We start from the raw sequence: 19,018 nt of genomic DNA on the forward strand, positions 1-19,018 counted from the left end.
ACCATGATAAAATTAAATAACATTAAATAGGTTAAATTAAATTAAGGAAATAAACCCCTCAACTGAATAACTTTCGGGAGACCCAAAGACATGATACTTTTAGCTCTTGAGAGAAGAAAACATTATCATGCTCACTCTTTCTCTCTAAAATTATTTGAGTTGTTTAAAAGAATCTACATTAGCGGGGAGGATGGGAACGAGGTGGAAGAAGTTAATGGGGAGAAAGGAGGGCCTATGTAATACTTTCAACAATGAAGATTAAAAGAAAAAGATACTCCAGAAAAAAATAAAATAAAAATGAAAGAATCTACATTAATACCTCTTGATCAATGTCAAAGAAAAAATTGCTTAATATTTAAGTGATAATATTGGTAGCACTAAGCATCCTGGCTTTGGTTTTAATTGGCTCCTGGTACTGTGACATCCACTGGAGTTGTTTCTGGGCTTTTAACACCACAGAAGTCCCTATCTCTCCTTTGCTCAGACTGGCCCACAGCATGCTTGTAAAGTGGAAACACCCGCTTAATGATGCAGATGTTTAGGTAATGATTAGAGACACCTTGAGCTGCAAATTCTCTTGTGATCTAAAATTTGCTCAAGTAGAAGGTGGCTTCAGGCAGAACTGAAGGTGTATCTGCAAATGATGATTGCTGAATCTGTTAATTTAGAGTAATTTTTCTTTGAAATGTCTTTATTCATTACAATTTGCTGGTGACCTCAACTTGATGATGAAGAAGGAGAAGGAGAAGGAGAAGGAGAAGGAGAAGGAGAAGGAGAAGGAGAAGGAGAAGGAGAAGGAGAAGGAGAAGGAGAAGGAGAAGGAGAAGGAGAAGGAGAAGGAGAAGGAGAAGGAGAAGGAGAAGGAGAAGGAGAAGGAGAAGGAGAAGGAGAAGGAGAAGGAGAAGGAGAAGGAGAAGGAGAAGGAGAAGGAGAAGGAGAAGGAGAAGGAGAAGGAGAAGAAGAAGAAGAAGAAGAAGAAGAAGAAGAAGAAGAAGAAGAAGAAGAAGAAGAAGGAGAAGAAGAAGGAGAAGAAGAAGGAGAAGAAGAAGGAGAAGAAGAAGAAGAAGAAAGTAAAACCTGCGAACATGTTTGTAGGGGAAGTCTATGGTTGCCATTAAACAGTGCTCCCAGAGGGATCAGAATGACTAAACCAGATAAGACCATGGTTCTCACGCTGAGTAAACAGTTACACCTCGGAGAGATTGGTCTCTGTGGAAGTAGATATTTGGGCCACCGTGAGTACAGTGGCACTTATTGTAAAAGTTAACAGTGAAGTGTAAACTCCCTGGAATACACCCAGCCCTGGCATCCACTGGCACCACACTGTGAGGTATGCTTTCATTGATCAGCGCCCACGACAGAGAGCTGGCTAAATATTTTGATTATCATCTTGCAAAATACAAAACTTCTTGGATTGGAAATTAGAAAATTCTCAAGGTTGTCAATATTTATGTATTAGATTTTTATGTTCTCGTGTATAGATTTTTTTTCGTTTTAACTGTGGCAAAAGTATTGAAGTGAGTTAAGTCTCCTCTGGGATATTAGTATATAATCTATAGAGAGGTTCAGATCCAAATGAAATGAGAATAATGCCGATGCTCAATCACTTTGCCTTCGAGCTGTAAAATCACCACACAGCATGGTCATGCAGGCCTCGTCTAGAGGCCAAAGGTTTCAACTACACAGCTCAACTTCTGAGTTCTACTTTTGTTCCTTTGACCCCAAAATCCCCGCATCCCAATTCTGAGTTCGGAGACACCACAGTTACCATCCAGATTCAGGCCTGGTGTCTTACTGTCCTGAGGTGTGAAGGTGTTCAGCAGGCACCCTGGAGCTCAGTCTGCTCAGCCTTAGTTTACAGCTGAGAGGAGGCCCAGGGAAATGAGGCGGCTTGCCTGAGTACGTGATACAGTGGGAACCTGTTAGAGCCAGACTGTGACTCCAAAATCTCACGTCTGTCCCCTCAGATCAACACAGAATAAATGTCACTGGGGAAGAGGAGCAGTCAGAACAGGCTCCATCATTAGCCAGGGCCAATGCAAAATGAACTGTGGGGCTCCTTATGCAAAAAGCATTGGAAATTTCAAGACGGCCACAGCAGAATGCCCTTGGCACAGGGCCACGTGTGGTGGCACAGGTCAACAGACCCAGGACACTGACCATCAGTGCAGTTTCATTAGTGACTAGGCTTTGATTCCGTGAAGGCAAAGGGGAAGAAAAGCTCTCTGATCACGAAATGCCCAAACATTATCTGTTGCATAGGTAAACGAATGAATAAGTGTGCGAAGGCACCTATAAAATCACTAAGACCCAGGGTCAGGTTGAGTTAATACAGTAAGTCATCCAAAATACTTGGTCCATTATGTAAGTGTCACAATTCACAATCTGAAAATACTTCACAATATAATACACTTTGCAAGCCCAAACACAAATAAGTTGCCAGAATCATGTCCAAAACATTGAGTGGCAATGTATACATGTGATAGCAATTCTGTCCTTTTTTTATACTCAAGAAATGCCAACTTCTTACCAAAATTGTTTTATATGTTTTCTGTCTCTGCATTTAGAAGTAGCCATCAGATGCTTTAAGGAGCCTATTTGTATGCAAAATCTACGTGCACTTCAGGTATGAATATTTCATACATTGCTAGGCATCTTTGATTTGAAAACAATAGTATTAATAACAAAATGAGTATATTGAGTTTTTATTATGTCAGGTACCACGCTAAGTACTTTGCATACATTTCCTCCTGAAGAAAGACATCATAACATCTCTATGGGTCCACAGAGTATCCTGATTTTCCACAAGGAAAACAAGGCTCCGCGAGGTGGCATGGCAGGGTCAGATTTGGGCGTAGGGCCATTTGGATTCCTGGAGAGACTAAGAACTTTTGGAAGAAGGATAGTGCAGGTAGGATGTACCGAGAACACACTGCAAAGGCTGTGACTTGTCTTTATATATATATACATATATTTTTTAATTGATTTTTCACAGAGAGGAAGAGAGGGATAGAGAGTCAGAAACATTGATGAGAGAGAATCATCAATCAGCTGCATCTTGCACACCTCCTACTGGGGATGTGCCCGCAATCAAGGAACATGCCCTTGACCGGAATCGAACCTGGGATCCTTGAATCCACAGGCCGACGCTCTATCCACTGAGCCAAACCGATTTCGGCTGTGGCTTGCCTTAAGGAATGTGACTTACATGTGATCCAGCCTGGGTGAAGGTTCACTTTGGTGAACAAAAACACAACCATAAAGCTCTGAAAGTAAACATTTCTGATATTGAAAATCTATGGTTCATTTTACAGCATGCTGCAAAGGCTGGTGTACAAAGACAGGTACAAAGTTGAACGAAGTTAGGGCCCCTCACCCATCTTTTATGAGGCTTCTGGGGTGATTTATTGCATGACTGTGCCAAGGTTAAACAGTCTGGAGTGAAGGGAGAACCAGGCCAAGATTTCCAGTCAGGGAACCTGCAATGTATTTCACTGAAGGGCAAGAAAGAAAAAAAGTGGGCGCGTTTTCTGTGTACATACAGGATGTACCATAGGTAGCCAAAACTCATGAAACTTTAACTTTAGAGCTTTGTGGGTTAACAGTTGTTTTGAGGTAGGAACCATGAGAAAATATGAATTTATAAGCATGAAATATCTCAGGAGTTGAAGAGAATAGTGTTTCTGTCTCTACTAAGGAGATAAAAATGCCTTCATTATGATAGCTCATATTTATTATGATGTTTCAAAGTGTTAACATGGCAGGGGCATCTTATTTCTCATTTAAAACAAGCCACGGGGAAAAAATTAAAGAAAAAACTATGGAAGCATAATTGAAGCACATTCATTTTATATATTCTGTCCACTTCTTTGTAGAACTGACCTCCAGGGTCGTGTCTTTTATAGTTTTTAATTGCTTCATTGCATGAAAATTCTGTTCTGGGTATGCAAAATTTTTGAATAATGGCACAAAGATATTTCTGGCCAAACACATGAATATGTTTATGTAATATACACTGTGTGTAAACAATATGCATATGTAACGATGTCAAATTCGAACACTTCATAACAAAACGCTGATTTGGTTCCAGTACCCATTGGTGAGTCTCCTCCATCAAGTGGACTGCTCTGGTGGTGGTCCCACTCTCCTGCCAGGACTACCGTAGGCTGCGTGCATGGATTCTATCCACAGAGATGGAGGAGAGTCTATTGCTAGGAATGGTTTCTCAGGAAGACTTGGTCTCCTGATTTGCTTTATTCTCACCTGGCCCCTGAAAAGTGCCAGTCTTAAAGGGACTGTGGAAAGAAGGAGCCACGGAGAGGCTGACAGGCTGAGAAGAGCGGAGAAGAATACAGAAAGTGTGCGATGACACTGTTGAGCTACCTCATCTCACGACTTCTTATTATGTGACATAACATGTCTTCATTGTTTAAGCCAGTGGTCGGCAAACTCATTAGTCAGCAGAGCCAAATATCAACAGTACGACAATTGAAATTTCTTTTGAGAGCCAACTTTTTTAAACTTAAACTTCTTCTAATGCCACTTCTTCAAAATAGACTTGCCCAGGCCATGGTATTTTGTGGAAGAGCCACACTCAAGGGGCCAAAGAGCCACATGTTGCTTGCGAGCCGCAGTTTTCCGACCATGGGTGTTAAGCAACTTTGAGTTGGGTTTTCTGTTACTTGCAGACAAAACTTACTTGACTGAGCACCTATTGTGTTCTAAGGACTATGCTGGCCAATTTGCACACATTCTCTCTAAGAAAGTTATCATCTCTTTAAGGACAGTTTTCTCTACTCAACAGACAGGGAACTAAGGCTGTTGGAGAAACTAGGGATATGCCCGATTTCTCACATCCTGTTAGCTGACAGGGCAGGATTCCATCCTAGCCTATTTGCCTTCGAAAGCTACCATTTAAAATCTCTGAGTTTGTGTATATGTTTGGGGTGTTGTATTTTGACATATGTCCGCATTTATACACCGGTGATGGTGTTATTTGTAAAAGCACAGTCATTTATCTCATTCTTGTCTCTTTGATAAAATGTTAAAAACAGCAGGGGATAATTGAGGGACTGTGCAACAAAACAAAGCAAATGGTAAGAACTGGGAAAAGTAATCATTGCCAAATGGTCTTATCCATTAGGAGGTACTTACTTTCCTTCTCATGGGTCAGATCATTCAAAACTCTAAGAAATGGTGCCAGATAACATGCGCATTAAGTACTTACCATTAAGACCATTTCGGAGTGTTTTAAGGGAGATATTTGTCTCTAAAGAAAAGACTGAATCAAAGGTGGCACACTTTCTGGGCAGAGCTTACCATGCACTCTCCCCTCTTCACAGGAGAATCTGCTAATCAGTTCAGGCATTATTTTTCTCCTTGACCTTGGATGTGGCCCCACGAATTTCTACAACACAAGCTCAGGCAGTCACTACCGAGCGGTCAGATTTGGCTTTCTACTTTGAAACTCATGTGCCCGTCTTTCCTACATCCATATTCAGTGGGGGATGGCTCTTCAGGGATGTAATTGAAAATTACAGGGAAATTGCACAGTGGTACCATATCCACCCCCGAGAGCTGAAAGAGGTGCAATTACTACTAACTGAAAACATTATCTAGGTATGTCTGAAAATTGAGTCTAAAAACTGTATTAGCAGCAATGAAGTTTAAGTGATCCCGTAAGAAAAGGGCAAAGTGTTGTAAAATGTAAATGGCAATAATAAATTTTAGAATCCAACTATTTTTGTGTCTCTCTTTTCTTTTCTTTTTTTTAAAATATATTTTATTGATTTTTTACAGAGAGGAAGGGAGAGAGAGATAGAGAGCTAGAAATGTCGATGAGAAACCTCAACCAGCTGCCTCTTGCACACCCCCTACCAGGAATGTGCCCACAACCAACGTACATGCCCTTGACTGGAATCGAACCCGGGACCTTTCAGTCCGCAGACCGACGCTCTACCACCGAGCCAAACTGGTTTCGGCATGTCTGTCTCTTTTTACAGATAGATATATGCTCATTCATGAAGTGGATTCATACTTTTTAAATCACCATTAGATTTGATCTGACTACCTAGGTAATTAAAATATGAAAATAAACATAGCGTTAAGGAATCCTACTATACTGAAAAGAACCATGGAGATCTTCTAGATACTTTCTGTTGCCCATCCCCACCTCACTTCGTTCTAATCAGAAAACTGAGGCTAGCAAGGCCAGGGGCTTATCCATAGGGATTGGGTTGGCTAAGAGTGGAGCCAGGCTCGGTTTCAGTTCCCAGCTGTGTTCTCTTGCTTCTTGTTCGAACTGCTCTGACAGCCCTGTCTGTAATGGGTGCACAATGTGAACTCTACAATTACATTAAGCCTTAGCTATTAGCTAAGTGTATGGCAAAGAGAAAGGCGGGGGGGGGGGGGGGGGGGGATAGAGGGAGAGAAGGGGCGGGGGAAGAGACTGAGGGAGAGATTTCAGATAGTATTTTACAGTTATTTAGAGGCTTGGCAGAACAAAGGCTCCTGACTTTTTCATTGGCCTCTGAGGACATCAAGCCCCACGAGCTGGAGATGGCCTTGGCTTTCAGTGAAGGGGGTGGGCTGGTTTTACCTTCGAGACCCCATCCAATTAGCCAAGAGACCAGCAAAGCCAGAGCCAATGGCACAGCCAACAAAGGATGACCAGCTTATTGCCATAGCCTTTTGTCAACAGTCTTTGCTGAAGTGGTAGCTCATTTAGTTCCCAAGGTCTCCCAAAGGGGTCCCCAGGTTCCCAAAATGCTCCTTTATTCAGTCACCTTATGAAAGACAACTAGATTCTGGGACTCTGTCAATTCAATGAACTAGGTAAGTAATATTCACCCTCACACACACACACACACACACACAAAAATGATTATATATAGTATGCTTAGTACAAAGTGAAACATGAAGCTCAATAAGGTTAATTTTTATTGCCTGTCCACACCTCACTTGTAATAGTAGTTGTTACTACTATAATGACTACATTTAAAAGCCCCCGATTAATTATTCTAAAAGTAACAGGGTCCTCACTGCTCCTTATGTTCTATAATTTTATGGTTTCCCCACTGATTGAATCGAAAGGGTTTTTATAGTAAGTGGTTGAGATTATGAGCTTTGAAGTCAGACAGGCTGAGGCATGAATTCTGACTCCGCACTGTGTGTTCCTAAGGCACTTAACTGTGGTAGACAGAATAATGTTTCCCGCCCTCCCCAGGAGTCTGTGCCCTGATCCCTGACCTGTCAATATACTGCTCTAAATGGCAAGAGGGACTTTGCATAAGTGATTAAATAAAGGCTCTTCAAATAGGAACCGCTGCTTGGATTATCTGTGTGGGCCCAATGTAATCACAGGCTTCGTAAAAAATGGACTAGGGGAAGCAGGAGTCCAAGGAGATGAGATGATGGAAGCAGAAGCCACAGCTCTGGGAGGGTTGACTCTGAAGACAGAGGAAGGTACCATGAGTGGAGAAATAAAGGCGATTTCTAGAAACTGCAAAACATGAAAATGGACCTTCCCCTTGAGCCTCAGGAAGGGCCACTGACTTTACTTCCGGGAAACCCACTTGGGCCTTCTGACCAGAACTGTGAGGTACAAAATCTATGCTGCTTTAGGCCTTTGTGTTTGTGGTGATTTGTTACAACAGCAATAGCGAATGGAAGCTCTTTCAGCATCTGTGTCTTCATCTATAAAATGGTAAAACAATGGATCTGGCCCAAAGGGCTGATACGAGGATTATATAAGAGAAATGTAAATAAAACATGTCGGTGCTTGGCAGAGGTGAAGGACTCACTATCATTATGCATATGATATCATCGCAGAGTAGGGATTTATACATTGCTGGCTGTAATAAAGGGTGGTTTCATAAAGCGTCACTTATTGTATCATAATAACACCTTACATTGGACCAGCACTTATCTGGGTTTTACAAAGCAATTTCGCCTTCCCTGTTTTAGCCGATGCTCATGATCATTGCGAGTCCACAGAGGAGGGGGCGGTGCCTTCCTGAGGTCACTCAGAGAATGCTGTTGGCCAAAGTCGGGATCTAGGTCACCTGATTCTAAATACAGGAAGCTTCCGGTGTCATCATGTGGCTTACTGAAATACTCACTGTAAGCAGAATCTTCCTCGGAAACAAAGAGGATAAGCCAAGTGATGAAGGGCTTGCTCATCCCACATCTGACCATTTCCTGTGTGATCTTACCCCGGAGGTTTTCCGCCAGAGCCTCCAGGCCCGTTCCCTCTGCACGCAGCCCGAGCCCTCTCGGTAATGCATCTAGTCAATTGTTCAAAACACTAGGGGAAAGATCCCATCCCTACCGTGGCAGGCAATCACCTGATGCCCTGAAGCATGAAGTTTGATTACCTTTATCTCAGTTTATCATTAAACCAAGAAATGTTGCTACAAATACTGGCCCGGGACTCCATTTATGAAATGATACAGGCCAGTCAGCAGAAATAAGCGATGCCCTTTTTCTTTCTTAATTCCTGCTCACTGTAAAGATCCTGCAACCTGGAGGGAAGCCTCTTTAGCTTTGAGCAGATTTTATGACTTATTTTGCTCTTTCATGAGCTGGCCGGGAAGCCTTCAGCTCATCACCATTCTCCCGGTGCTGTAGGCAAAAGGTTTCAGACTGACTACCAGCAGCCCGCCAACACTAGTTCTGGAGTGCAGAGCCTTGCTTGGATGGGATTCTGCGCCCGGCTATCCTAGAGCAATGTTTCTCAGTGGCCAAGGGACAAAACAGGACACAAGTCACCTGACATGCTTGTTTAAAATGCAGACTCTGGGGGTCCTATTCCAGACCAATGCATGTACCCTAAAATTTGCATTTCAACCCTATGTGATTCAGATAAATTTTAAAGTTTTAGGACCTGTGGTAGTGATCAAAGATCACTGTGTGTGATGGCAGGGATGGTCTAGGGGTGTGCCTGAATTTCCATGGTCTTATTCAGGTTTTCGTCTGCCCGGAGACTACCGACATAGAACACATGCCGAACATCTACGTTTGTCTTTGAACACCACCGCCAAGTGGCAGCCATATTCTTACATCATGAATCTGAAACAGCTAACATCTGGGTCAGGGATATGCAAGTAAGCATCAAGGTCTGGGGTAAATCTGCAGGCCACTGAACATCTCCTACCAAGTTCCCCTTATCAATCTGGCTAAACCTGTGACAGGTGTAAGTGGGTGGGATGGAAGGTAGCTGGTTGTGAAACTGACTTCAAGGTACATGCATCAGTTAAAGGGATTCGATCAATGTGGAACAATGTCACAGTGTAAGGGGTAAGCACACGGGCTCTGGAGCCAGCCTGTGCTTCTGTTTATTCAATAGACACTGAGATATATACAGCACTCGAAGCATGCCAAGCGCTGCTCTAAGTGCTGTTCAAATATTAATCTATTTATGTCTCACACCAACCCTACCTGGTGAATGCAAGCATCATCATCCATCTTTTATGTGGTGGAACTGAGGCTCAGAGATTGTAGGTACTTTGCTCCAGGTCACACAGCTATCAGTCACACAGCCAGGACTCACGCTGAGGAAAGCTGACTTCAGAGTTCATGTTCTGAAGCCCCCTGCTAGGGCTGCTTCTATTGATCCAAGTCCCCTGGTTCCACTACTCATTAGCCCTTCAGCCCCGGGGGAATTACTTGAATCTCATAGCCTTCAGTCTCTCTTGGTTTAAAATGAAGATATTATTAATAACAGTATCCACCTCATAGAATGCTGATCAAACAATCTAATATATTCACTTAAATGAGTATCATGCACCTAGTAAGCACTTAATAAATGTTAGCTCTTAGCTATTAGTCCACACGCTAAGGGATAGCATAAGGCTTAATTTAGGCAACGTATTTAAAGTGCTAGGCCCTGTGCCATGGCACACGGTGAGCACACAGTAAGCGCTGGCTGTTATTCTTAGTTGAGTTGAGCCAGGCCAGGTTATTTTAGGTCCTGTCTGGAAGGCAATTGTGCTCTAGGTAGGGGGAGGTAATATGCCCTTCGCTTCAAAAAGTAACTGGTGGGAGCCGGACAATTACTAGACTCAACAGGTTCTCTGCTGTACATCACTGGAATATGCCTGAAAAGTTCCCGATATTGAATTTATGTAGGCTTAATCCATTTTCCCCATTGATCTATTTTTATAATTTCTGATTGATCTTTCATTGGCAGCGATTCTTCTTCTCCCAGACTGTCTGACATGTAACTATTAACTTCTAAAAGACTTAAACATACCAAGAAAAATTGAACTACTGTCGCAATTCTTGGCAAAGCAATTGCCTTAATCATTCTGTAACTCGAATGTTTTCATTCTGTTTTTCTTTTATTATGTGTTCTGATAAGCATACTTATACTACAAAGAACCTCCAGTCTTTTCCTCCCACAAAGCTTATCAGTTCCACTATTAACCTTAATAGCAGGTCGATTACAATGTATGCTAACTCCAGAGGTTAATCATGGCTTGGAAACAACCCCCTTACACAAGCAGCAGGATGGACACTCCCTATTCCATGGAGGGGAGGAAGGAGAAGGTAAGGACGTTGGGCAGGTAGGGTCTTGGGGAGCCACTAATGGGAGATGAGTTTATCCTGGAAGCTCAGACCCAGAAAGGGGTGCTGAATCCCCAGGAACTCTCACGAATGGGTTTCTCAAAGAAGTATTAGTAACTTTCCAAGCCATTTACTGCTTTTCCCCATCCCTGTTATGGAAAGATAGGCAATAGCTCCAACCCCATTTCTTGCACAGTTTACCAGCCACCATAAGCTACAACTGCAATGTAATAAAAAGTAGAACTCAATGAAAATATTCACTGAAATATTTGCTGCATATCCACTGCGTGTCACTCACTGTTAACTTACAGGGGTGAACAGGCAATCTAGTCTCTTGGGGCTGCAGTCTAAATGAGCATCTAGATTCCAATTCTTTTCTTAAAAAAAAAAATATATATATATATATAGTAGATTTCAGAAAGGAAGGGAGAAGAATACAGGAATAGAAATGTCAATGATGAGAGAGAATCATTGATTGGCTGCTTCCTGCACGCCTCACACTGGAAATCTAGCCATGTCCCACCCACGTACCCTGACCGGGAATTGAACCATGACCTCCTAGGTTGACGCTCAACCACTGAGTCACTCCTACCTGGCTAGAGTCCAACTCTTTTCATTCTCATAGTTTCAACAAGTATCTTATGCCTCTTCTACTTCTTATCTCCCCTTCCCTTCTCCTACCACCAAAAATTCCCATATAAGTAAGCAATTTTACTCTTTATTTTAGAGTCTATGTCTAGAATCTTTTTAAATAAATAAATTTTAAAAAAAGATGTAGTTTGGTTCTGCCAAACAACACCGTCTGTGGGAGAAACCATCTTGCCAGGAAATTTGAGGCAATTACACCAGGCCCCGCCACATCCACGTGTTAACATTGAACCATTTGGCAGTTGACATGATAAGGGGTTTTCTGATCATGGAGCAATGACTACATCATCACAAGATTGATTCCATTCATTCTGATAGCTTAAGCAGCAGGGCCATCTGCTGAGTGGCTAAGCACCGTAGACCAGAGACACTGAATAAATATTTGTGGATTGCATGGCAAACTGCCTCTTCACACCTGAAATGCAAGTCTGTCCTAGGTTAGGACTCAACGTGGACAACTGATCTAGACCCCCCACCCCTACCCTAGGGCCTTTGCCTAAGCTGTTCTCTATGCCTGGAATGCCCTCCTCACCACCTCCCCCTCTGCCCCTCACTCTCCACCTGTCCAAATCCTACCTAGTTCAAGGACCAGCTCAAATATCAGTGGCTCCACAAAGCCTCCTCTGACCACCCTCGCCAGAAATAACCTCTCACTCCTCTCAGTTTCCACAGGTCTGTGTGTATGCTTTCTGACACGTAAAGCACTTGCCATTTGATTTTGGCAATGTGTTGGCCTTGTCTTTTCCATATACCACTCAGCAAGACCCTTGAGCTCTGGAACTGTGTCACGTTCCTCTCTAAACCCTCTCCCTACCCTGGCACCCACTTGTACAGCACAGACACTTGGTAAAAGTTAGCTAGATGAACACACGGTTACCCCAGCAATAGCAAAACCAGAAATATTCTTTATGTAGCATTCTTTATTTATACTGCAAAAGCAGTAGCATTCTTTATTCCTCCTTCTGCCTCCCCCCCCTCCTTCTATAGCTTTGAAAATATATTTACTCCACACATTTACTCCATCCATCAATTACCCAGGAGAACTTTGGGGATCTACAAACTCTGTAGACCAGTGATTCTCAACCTTTCTAATGCCGCGACCCTTTAATACAGTTCCTCGTGTTGTGGTGATCCCCAACCATAAAATTATTTTTGTTGCTACTTCATAACTGCAATTTTGCTACTGTTATGAATCATAATGTAAATATCTGTGTGTCTCGACCCACAGGTTGAGAACCGCTAGCAGGGTCGCCTAAAACCATCGGAATACACAGATATTTACATTACGATTCTTAACAGTAGCAAAATTACAGTTATGAAGTAGCAACGAAAATAATTTTTTGGTTGGGGTCACCACAACATGAGAAACTGTATTAAAGAGTTGCAGCATTAGAAAGGTTGAGAACCACTGCTGTAGACCCAAAGAGCTCCCTGAAGCCATCAGAATGACAAGGAAGGCCTAAGCCAGCACAGGCACTGGGCGAGTCCGAGTCCCTGGCCTGCTGACAGCAGACACTTGGGGAATGGAAGTGTTATTTTCTCAAATAGCTTTATCCGCTCTGCTTCACATACACCCCGGTTCCTCAGCTGAGTAGAAACTCCAGTCTTTATTTTTAAATACAGACTCCAATAATAGGCTAAGTAATTGCAGATCATCCTGAGGCCTTATTATGCTTGTACCAACATATTAGACTTTTCAAAACCCATATTTCCTTCCCGTAAATATATGTTGAAAACCTCAAATTTTAGCATTATTGTAGCGGTAACGTGGATTTGTTTTTCTTCCCTCCCCTAGGAATCCTGAATAAAACAGATCAACAAGGAAAAATGCTGATGCATGGGTGACATTTCTCAACAATGTGTCTGATGACTCACAGAGACAAAGGGATTCTCTCACAATCATAACTAAGAAAAATGTCTATTCCCATACAGGGCACAGTCCAACTTCAGTAATAACAGTTTTCCTCCCGGTGCCACTGATGCCTGAACAGCTGCAGCTCACTGTCATAGCTGATGGGGCCCATAAATACTCCTGGGAAATGGGACAAGGATACATAATGGATCTTCACCTGCCAAGATCAGGGGAATGAATGTCGGGCACACCCTGATGCAGAAGCACTCTTTGGTTGGAGAGTGATGAATATTGTCATTTGTCCTCTGCCACCGTGATTTTGGACAGGGGAGCCTAACCAGGAGAAAAATGATGGGAGGAGAGAACTGTTCTAGGACACTTGAGAAGAGAGGAAGTGTCATAATTATTGGGCCAACAGGAATAAAAATGAGAGTAAAATGATACGATTCAGTTGAGAGAGAGGTAAACTTTAAGAGCATACCCATTGTGTAACTTATAATTTCCTTCACCAGAAAAATGTCCCTCAAAAGCTGACTCTTTTCTTGAAAAACAAATGTTAGAATTACCAGGGACTCAGAAAACTGCAGAACAGCCCCCATTTCTGAAAGCAATTTGGTGCGGTGGTGAAGACATGGGCTGGGAGGTATGGCAGACCTGGTTTGAATTCTGATTCACACGCCTTCCTGCCCTGTGACCTTAGAAAAATAACTTGGCTTCTCTGGTGCCTGGGCTTCATTTTGATAATCGCTGATGCTAACAGAACCTACAGCAGGCAGGTTTTGGGAGGTAACATGATATGACAAAGATAAAGATCTTAGATGGTGCCTAGAATTTAGTAAGCAGACCAACTATAAGTGGCTGCCCTTTACTTCTCTTCCTCTTCTTCATCATCATCATCATCATCACCATCATCGTCATAGTCATCATCAATCGTCATGGAAGGGGACCAAAGTTTTGCCACCCTGAAGCAGCCTTTTGGGATACTGATTTTCAGCTGTTTAAAAGACTCAAAGAACCTTTGACCCTCCCCCTTTCCTGCCCTAGAGACTCTGACAGATAAACCTGGCTTTAGGAAGCGGATTTTAGGCTATTCACCTTAGCCTAATTTGAATTGAGTATGGTAAATAAGCAGCTTTCAGGCGGGGGCCTCTTAGCCAGATCCCCCTGTGTCCCATTGTTTCTGAGTCCCCTAGCAAGGATTCTCCTGCCAGGTGTGTTCCTCCTCAACTCACTGCCCATTCTCACTTCTGAAATCGAATACCCCATTCCACTGGTTTATCCTTTGTCTAAATATGTCTTATATACCCAATGTTGTCTCTGTCTTTGAGACTTTCATGCATATATGAATTACCCATGCACATGTATTAACATTTAATTTTCTCCTGTTAATCTGTCTGTTAATTTGGTTATTAGCCCAAAGGAGAACTTAGAAGGCAGGAGGAAAAGCGTTACTATTTTTCTCTCAGTCCCCAAAATATCATCCCAACTGTTTTGTGCCAATTTCATTAGTAGATATCAGGGAAAGGACCAAGGTCGCCTGCCAGAACGTGGGGCACATCCAACTCCAAGAGCAGCACTTCTAACTATAGAAGTTCTTTTTACGGTTGGCAGCATAACCTAACAAATATATCCACCTAATTCATGTCATTCTTGCTTTAATAAACAAAGACTGCGGCTGATCTCTTATTGAGTAAAAAGAAGAAGAAAAAAGTGATAGAAGTCATTGGATGCTATTAGCCATGGATCCCGATGGAGGCACAGCCCATGTTCTTTGTGAAAAGGGATGAAGCAGTAACCTGTTCAATTCTCCAAAGAATTAGACAAGGTCTTTTCTGTTTTCAGGTTTTTTTGGGGGGATCACGAGCTAAAGGATACTTCTTTTTTTTTTCTTCCTCTTTTCAAACAGAGTGAATTCTGAAGGTCGAGGATTGAGTGGTGTCTGAATGGCTCCTTCTCCTGCTGCAGTCCCGGTGGTTTAATTGAACCAAAGGCTAAGGATGCTTTCCTGTGGGTCGTGGAAGGTGGGGACAAGTCCCCTCTTAAGAGGAACACACCAGTCCCAGCCAGCCTTCCTGCAGGTGGGCCCCCAGCACTGGAAGAGGGGCCGGCCCTGGTTGCCAGACAATGGAAACTTCCCGTTCTGGGTGTTAACTTTAGTTACCACAGCCAGACAATGCTGCCAGTGGCGTGGAAGAGAGAATCGCTGTAGCCAGCTGTGCTGTTCACAGTCGGATGGCCTCTGTGTAGCTCCAAATGGTGATGAAGCCAGCAGCCTGTTGTAACCAAGGACAGGATGATGGATGACCTGCACACTGTGTCCAAGCAGAGAGAGTGGCAGAAGTTCACTTCAGGGTTGTTAAAATGCTAATCTGGGTGAGTTAACAGAAGCTTCACAGAAGGGAGAAGTTTGAGAACTCAGTATAGCTCATGTGATACCGATGTGGACCACTCATGTGGTTGCCCCTGGTTACATAAACAGTTGCTTAGTAAAGTAGCAAGTTGCCTCCTTTTCCTGTTGGGATGAATGACTGCAGCTTCCGTTATCAGCTGCGCTGCCTCTGCCAATCGGGGACTGGAGAGGAAAAGTCACCCAGACGACAGCCACCTCAACTAACAAGAATTATGATATGCTCAGTACAGTTGTACTCTTTTCATTCCCTCCGCATGTCATGGGAATAAATCAAAACACGATCTTTTCCCCAACTGGAAGTTGGCAGCAGTTCGCAAAATAAGCGGCAACCTAAGACACAAGCTTTGCTAGATGGTAAAGTGCTATGTCTCCATTCACAGGAGCCACGGAAAGTGAGACCTCCCACTCTAATGACACTTTCAATATGTAAATTATGCTAATAGGACATTGGGTCATCAGTGTTAAAAGCCGGAAGACTGGACCACTGTCCATATTTGGTATAATCAATCTCACTTTAAAATCTCTAAGATAACATACTAAACTTCACGAAAAGAGAAGAAATTTACATTTCTTGCCCAATGGTATGTTTTGCCATTCTCTGTGTTGTTTTTTTTTCTTTTCATTCTTATTTATATTGGACAGAAACCTGCCTGCCTAGCCTGCTGCTGGAACACTAGCTAGCGCAGCTCCTTGCAAATGACAACACTCAATAAGCACTGAGTGGTTGGCGTGCCCCAGGTGCCTACTGCTTCCTCTAGAAAGGAATCTAGAATGTGCAGGTTAAAGAATATTAATTGAAGTAAAATGTAATATTTTAGCCTGCAATATGCTAAGGAAGGAGTTCACCTCCTATGGTTACACCAATAACGGTTAGGCAGTCGGCCAGGCTCTTAACTCTGCACAAAATGCATCAGGGGGGTGAAAAATGACCCTGTTTCAGATGCATTTTTCACTCCTTGTATCTTAGTGAAATTCACACGCGAGAACAATGACTAAGCTAATTACCAAGGTTCATTAGGATGGAGCAGCAAGAAGGGAAGAACGTCTCCAGTTTCAGTAAGTCCTCACAACTGTGGGCATCTTTTGTGAATCGGAGCTCTATTCCTGCCGACTTGCCCGGGTGCCTTTCAAGCGGCAGAAACCGCCACTGCACGGGGGTCAGCCGCCCACTTACCCAGAGCAGTCACTGGACAGATCCCTCCCTCGCAGCCAGCAGCCAGTGAACTGAAGTCCACAGAACTGCTCAGCTGTCCTCCCTCTGAGGGCTAATAGGTTTACGTCACAGCCATCTTTCAATCCATCAAACCAGGGAGGAGACAGGACAAAACAACAACACACAACAACAACAACAACAAATGAACACACACACACACACACACACACACACACACACACACACCACAACAGGGAAGAGGGCAGAACGTCCACAAATCTAAATCAAACTCAAGTTAACCAGCTTTCTGGTGATGGGGAAAGTAGTAACCATATTCCCGGCACACTGCCCTGCCTCACAGACACGTTCCTCACAGAAGCTTACCTATGCAGCCCCTGGGAGAAAGGACAGGTAGCATCATTCTGCGGGAACCAGAAAGAGACAGTGGCTGGTTGTTGATCTGACTAAATGTGCCAATGGAGGAAAATGGTCTGCTGAACAACATATTTCGGAAATTGAGGCTTACTTCTTGAACTGTCTTTCTGAGAGCACATTCTAGAGACCTAAATCAAAGCAAAGACACTAAACAAAACAAGACCCAGTAAGAGCTGAGCTGTTACGGATCATTTGCCTTCAGATGTTTAAGTTCGTGATAACATAGGCCCAAATCTCAGAGCTTATGTGGCCGGTTCTATTTAGCTAAGCCAGGGCAAATGTTTGTGTGCTATTTATTTGCCAGGCTGACAGAATATGCCTGTCACTCACTACATTAAACATGTACACACAACTTAATTTCCTGAGTTAGACAGCTAAGAGAGCCCGGGGAAGTGGGACTGGGAGGGGAGATTTAATAACATGAATAAACCGACCTCAAAACCTATTATAACCTATTGTTTAAACCACCAACAAGGACAGTAAAATCATCACCTTGAGCTGTCTAAGATTAGATTTCTCAGTTCAACCGGGAAGAAACCCTGAAAGAAAATCTCCAAACAAGATATGCCTCCTATTCTGAGAAACAGAGACAATCCGATCTAGGAAAAAAAAAAAAATGTTAAACCTTTCCCAAGGATTTCATCCTTGAAATAAACAAAAACAATCCACTCCTTTGCCCCAAAGGTAGATCCTGCAGACAAAATTCTTAGTAGCCGCAAGTTCTCGGAAAAATTTTCCATAGAAATTGGAAACCCTACCTTATTTTTAGGGAAAAGTAGAGGTGGACCTAGGTCCAATTACTGTTTACCAAGTCTGTATCTCTACAGCATGATTCACTGTCCCTTCTGGGCGCAGCCTAGAGGGGCGAGGGGGTGGGATGCTGGAACTTGGGTTGCTGACTGGTCCCCTCAGCACTGGAGCTCCCGGCTGACTTCCTCTAAGGCTGTGATTAACACCGCTACTTCGTTCCGCTTTGGCTCCTTGACACTTAGCCTTCCACAAGTTCAGGAGGATTTACACCATCACCCGACAAGCACTGATCCCGAGAGTCGATGTTGCAGACAATTTTTAAAACCAGTTTTCATGCACACCTTTAAGTCCTTAATGACTTTTTCCCCCCAATCCAAGCGTTAGACTGAGGAAGCATGGAGCCCCTCCGAATCCCCCCCAGGCGGCATGCCAGGAGCAAACAGACTGGAGATAAAAGTTTCCCTACCTTCCTCCTCACCATCGCCCTGCGGAGGCTGCCGCCCGGCGCGGCGGCTCTCTCCCGGCGGCAGGACGCCTCTGGCCGCGGGAGCGGGGGCTCCTGCAGAATTGACTCTCCCTTATTTGTTTCCATCCATCATTGATGGGCAGATGGGGACGTCACTCGTCTCCGCGCCGGGCTCTGGCCGCCTGGCGGAGACCCTGTCCAAGACGCTTCCGTAAATCATTTCCAGCCGGAGAACAAAGCGCGGAAAGTTGCGGGGGAGAGTGGCCGGGAGGAGGGACGCGGGCGCCGGGCGGGAGCGGGGCGGGCGGCGGGCAGCTCCGGGTCCGGGCTCCTCCGCCGCGCGCTCCGCCCGCAGGGGGAGAGGGGAGGGAGGTGGGCAGCGGCCCCCTCCCGGCAGAAGCCCCAGCAGGAGCCCCAGCAGGAGCCTGCAGGGTGGGGGTGGCCGCGCCCCCCGATTCCCGCCCCTCGCCTCCCTGCGCACGATCGGGGCGCACTGACAGGTAGCCAGAGCGCCCCGGGAGCGAGCGGCTCGGTCTGGGCTGCGGCGCTGCGCCCCTTCCCCGGGCGAGGCCGGTGCTCGCCCGTCCGCTCCCTGCCGGGCCCGGAGCTGCCCGATCCCAGCGGTCCCGGGGGCGCTGGCTGCGGGGCCCGCGGGCAGAAGGGGCGGCCGGGCCGGCAGCCGGCTCCCGCGGCTTTGCCTCGGCTCCTCGGCTGCTGACTGCAGACGCCGTGCCCAGC

The 19,018-nt window shown here is 44.5% G+C and overlaps 1 protein-coding gene across 7 annotated transcripts in view; it reads right to left on the minus strand.

The window, feature by feature from the left end:
* Nucleotides 1-19,018, minus strand: part of SEMA6D (semaphorin 6D) — a 57,117-nt gene that overhangs the window by 37,503 nt on the left and 596 nt on the right. The window contains exon 1 of one of the 7 annotated variants that reach the window (XM_084871887.1): nucleotides 18,281-18,758. The exons of the other annotated variants lie outside the window; for them this stretch is intronic. The gene's annotated coding sequence lies outside the window, so the exon portion shown is untranslated. Of the gene's footprint in view, nucleotides 1-18,280; nucleotides 18,759-19,018 lie in introns of those variants that run through there. 7 annotated transcript variants of the gene reach the window in all.

The sequence above is a fragment of the Pipistrellus hanaki genome (assembly GCF_964339955.1).
Source record: "Pipistrellus hanaki genome assembly, chromosome: 1".
Classification (NCBI taxonomy): domain Eukaryota; kingdom Metazoa; phylum Chordata; class Mammalia; order Chiroptera; family Vespertilionidae; genus Pipistrellus; species Pipistrellus hanaki.